Consider the following 4,934-nt stretch of genomic DNA (forward strand, 5'->3'; position numbering starts at 1 on the left):
AATTTTGTGTGATCTATAATTTCAATGCATTCAAGTAAAATTCTCTAAGGTTGAAATTTACCATTAGTCATTTGTATTAAATAATATTGGATACAAAATAAAAGTAAATGACTCATTAAAAGGGTTTTCTATCATTGTTTCTTATGTATCTAACATTTTTCTTTGTTTTGCTGAAATTAATTATAACCAAGTGTAGAGAGCTGTAAGCATGCTCTAAACTCCACCTGTCTTGGTAGAATCAGAGTCAACATTTAATAGATCTAATTCTGGAAAAGTTATTTAAAATTTTTCTGTCCTTTTCCTCATTTAGAAATGTTTATAATAGTAAAACCTACTGTATAAAATTTTCTGGTGGGTTAAATGTGTTAATAAATTTATAACAGTCATGTTTTATGCAATATATGTGAACTACTATTATATAATATCCAAATGATGATTTAAACCTAATTTATATTTGGCAGTAAAATAAGTAATACTTTGAAAATTCCTCTTTTCTATCAATTTCTAGAAACCCTGAATAAATTTTTTAGATATCAGATAATTCATAAAGCATAAACCTTTTTGAAGACATTTATGCTAAGTATCACCTTTGATTTTCCAATATTTTACAACAGATGAATGCTATGGGAAGTAGGAATATCACAAATGTGCCCAACTTCATCCTTATGGGATTGACAGACTCTGAAAAGATCTGGTGGGTCCTCTTTATGCTGTTTCTCCTCATATATCTGATTACTGTGCTGGGAAATGCAGGGATGATACTGATAATTCACTAGGATCTCCAGCTCCACACCCCCATGTACTTTTTCCTCAGTCAGCTCTCATTCCTTGACCTCAGTTATTCAACAGTCATCTCACCAAAAACCTTAGAGAACTTACTGACTTCCACCAGGTATATTTCATTCACAGGCTGCTTCACCCAGATGTATTTTTTTGTCTTCTTGGGTGCCACTGAGTGTTTCCTTCTCTCCTCAATGGCCTATGACCGCTATGTAGCTATCTGCAGCCCTCTTCACTACCCTGTTGTTATGTCCATGAGATGCTGCTGCACCCTCATTACTGGGTCCTACATGATTGGCTTTACTGACTCCTTGGTCAATGTTCTTTTCATGAACAACTTGCATTTCTGCAAATCCAATGTAATCTATCACTTCTTCTGTGACTTAACCCCAATTTTAGCCTTGTCCTGCACTGACATTCATGACACAGAAATGATGATCTTCATTGTGGCTGGCTCCACCTTAATTGTGTCTCTTATCACAATCTCTGTGTCCTATGGGTCCATTCTGTCTACTATTCTGAAAATTAATTCCACTTCAGGGAAGCACAAAGCCTTCTCTACTTGTGCCTCCCACTTCCTAGGAGTCACCATTTTTTACAGTACTACGATTTTTACTTATTTAAAACCAAAGCAGTCTTACTCCTTGGGAAGGGATCAAGTGGCCTCTGTGTTTTATACTATGGTGATCCCAATGGTGAATCCACTCATTTATAGTTTTAGAAACAAAGAAGTGAAAAATGCTCTCATTAGAGTCATGCAGAAGAGAGAGGGCTCTAGGCAGTTGAAATGACAGTGACACTGAACATTCAAGCATATCTTCTTTTGTACCTTTGGGTATTTACTTTCATTCTCTCTAAAATACATGAATCCTTTCTGTTGTGCCTTTTTTTTACTTGATCAAATGCAGCCTTGAATATTTCCAGGAATATGTTCTTAGAAATCCATTTTGAAATTGGACCATGATGTATGTGTTTAACCTGTCGTCTAATACATATATGCTTTTAAAGAGCAATTAATGTGCAAAATAAGAAAATGTAATGTTGTCTTTTAAATTATATCACATAAATCTCCATGCATGTTCCAATTTCAGGGAATTTTATTATGGAAAATAGCTACATTTTGGCAGAATGGTAGTTCCAAAACACAATTAATTTAACATAGAGAGAAGATTATAGCCCAGTGGTTCAGAGTGCATATTCCAGAATCAGACCTTTCAGGATTTAGATTCTAAATATGCTCCCTTTTTTGGTATTTAACCCTTAATAAGTCATTGATAATCTAAGCCTCAGATTCCTCAAGTGCACAAGATAAACACTAATTCCAGTTCCATAAAGTTATCCTAAAGATTCAGTCAGCTGAGGAATGTAAAGTACTTGATGCATTTACAAACAAATGGTGTCTGTTAGCATTAGAAACATTTTTGCAATATTTTGAATACATAATGGTGTTTGTTATGAAGAATATTCATTGGTGTTTTATAAGTTAGTTTTGGTTAAATTAATTAATAACACAAAAACTAAAAACTGAGTTTTTCAAACATTTGGTCTTATGTTAAGAAAAATATTGTGGGATAATTAAGTTATAGGAAATATGGTTTATGCTAACAGTGAAGAAATTCTTGAAATATTGAAAAATATTTAAAAAAATTAAAATGCCCTAACAATTACCAACAGTTTTATGTATCTTCTTCCAGACTTACCATTACATATGTTTATGTATATATTACATATCTAAATAAAATTTGGCATTTTCTTTGTAATTGTTTGCAGCTTTCTGTTACCACTTACCAGTACAATCTTTGAGTATTCCTTTGTAATTTAAACCTGTGAGATGTATATGGTCTTGTCAAAATTAACAAAATAAATACTCTTGCAAAACTTTAGGACCTAAAATTTGGTAAATTTGCCAGGTTAAAATATAGATGCAGTAATAGATATTTGGTGTCCACTTGCTAAATATTAAAACAAACAAACAAACAAAAAACTACTTTTCTATGATGTGTGAATAAGTTGCATAAACTACTTTGTTGAAGCTGAAATTATGGGTATTCCATAAAATTGATTCCTTTATCCTGATTTCTATAGTTTTATAAAGTTCTTTAAAAATAAATTCATGATACAAAAGTGTTGAGTTCTCTGTTAGAAGCATGTAACAGTGATTCAACGACACTAGGATTTCAAAGGGAGAAATCACTTAAATGATGTGTGCAAAGGAGATCAGATGGCCTATTGGGCCAAAATTTGTCTCCTCTAGTCTAAGAAGTTCAGGGTTTTGATGGACTCAAACAAGGGGGATGGAATTATTAACATAACAATATTGAGTATACACAAGGCTGAGACTAGGCTAGAATAGCCATTACAATAGTAAGCATACACAAGGCTGAGACTATGCCACAACAACCATTACATTAGTAAGTATAAACAAAGGTAAGACTAGGTGAGTTTCCGTAATGTCAGGTATTAACTTCTATTATACAATATAGAAAAAAAATCTATATAATGATTCAGTAATCACAATCATTTGTTAATTCTTAATTTCTTGGTTAAGATTCTTCCCATTTATTTTTGTTCACTCTACAGTCTTGCAGGATATCTGGGTGACCCCTATACTAACATATTTGTGTTGGAAAGGGGCATTATCAGGTAGAGAAAAGAAACTGGTTTTTGTTCTTGGGGAGACTGGTAACTCTGGGTTTCAGACCTTAACTGGCATAGGAACAATCTGGAGGTTTTAAGTCTCTGAAGAATAAACTTAATAAGTAAATTGAAAATTATAGGTGGTGATTTCTAATAATGTTACATGGGATAAATAACTTTTTACAGATTTTAGATAGAACCTGGGGTTTTCCTTAGGGTTTTCAGGAATAGTGTCTGAGACCTGCGTAAGAGTAACTTCCAGAATGATCTCCCGACCATATTTAAAATCTGTTAGCCATTTATTTTTTTCTTTTCTCCTTTTAGATAAAACACCCATTGCTTACCCCACATTGGTAGGGAAATTTACCCCTGGATGTCATACCTCATGGTGTCAGGGAAGTTTACCCCTGAAAGTTATGTCCCATGTCTTGTGGGGGAGGTAATGAGTTTATTTGCAGAGTTTGGCTTGGAGCAAGAGACCACATTTGAGTAATACAGAGATTTTCAGGGAGTGACTCTTAGACATTATATGATATCAGGCAGGGCTCATATATTTTAGACCAAATCATCTGAGAATTTAGAAATAACTGTTCAAGCCCAGGAAAAAAATGTGACTGCTGTAAGAGCTTACAGTCTAGGCCCTAATTTTGTTATAAGCATTTTCTAAATGAAGCTATTTCCAAAAATAAAACATTTAACAGTTGCCTTATATTGGGGTCATCAACCACTAACCAGGGCAGAAGTTTTGTCCTATATCACCTTTACACATTTACAAGGGTTATGTTAATTAACAGGTGTAACATAATTTACATACTTGCCTTCCTTCCATTTTAAAGTCCCTTTTTGTTAACCACATGCACTTTTAGAGATGCATTAGAGCAAGGTAATGTAACCAACAAGTATATTTGGTTGTTTCCATGATCTTGAGCACTATCAGGCTATAATGTGGACAGTGAGAACATTGTGAAGTCTTTAGGAAATTTATTCAATCTATAAATATATGAATAACAATTCAACCATACAAATTTAGCTAACAGAAAGATACAAAATCCCTTTTACTAATTGTAATACCTCCCAAATACTTCCCAAGTAATATCCCCTCATGTTTACAAGGAAAAAGATCAAATTCTTTGTGACAGTTTGAAATAAAGGATATCCTTTAGAGTTTGATTTTGAGAGGGCAAAATGTCAAAAGTTGTCAGGTTTGAACACTATGCTAAATAGGAAAATGGGTTACTGTGAAACAATATTTGGTTCCTTATTTAACCAAGTGACAACAAAAAGTCTTCTAAAATAAAGAATGATAAGGTAAACATAAACATCAAGGATATTTTTCTAATATGGCATAGAATTTCTGTCTTCTAGACAGAATACTCAGATGATTAAGAAAAAAAATTTTCATCGTCTTTCATTAAGACCAGATAATCTACATTATTTTAACAGAGAGAAAACTAAACTTCAATTTTGTATAAATACAGTTTGACACAAAAAGCTCTTAATATATTATAAACAAGCCT

The 4,934-nt window shown here is 32.9% G+C and overlaps 1 pseudogene; it reads left to right on the top strand.

The window, feature by feature from the left end:
- The first annotated feature begins 623 nt into the window (after positions 1-623).
- LOC119520566 lies at positions 624-1,571 on the top strand (annotated as a pseudogene).
- The last annotated feature ends 3,363 nt before the right edge of the window (positions 1,572-4,934 follow it).

The sequence above is a fragment of the Choloepus didactylus genome, chromosome 25, assembly GCF_015220235.1.
Source record: "Choloepus didactylus isolate mChoDid1 chromosome 25, mChoDid1.pri, whole genome shotgun sequence".
Lineage (NCBI taxonomy): Eukaryota > Metazoa > Chordata > Mammalia > Pilosa > Megalonychidae > Choloepus > Choloepus didactylus.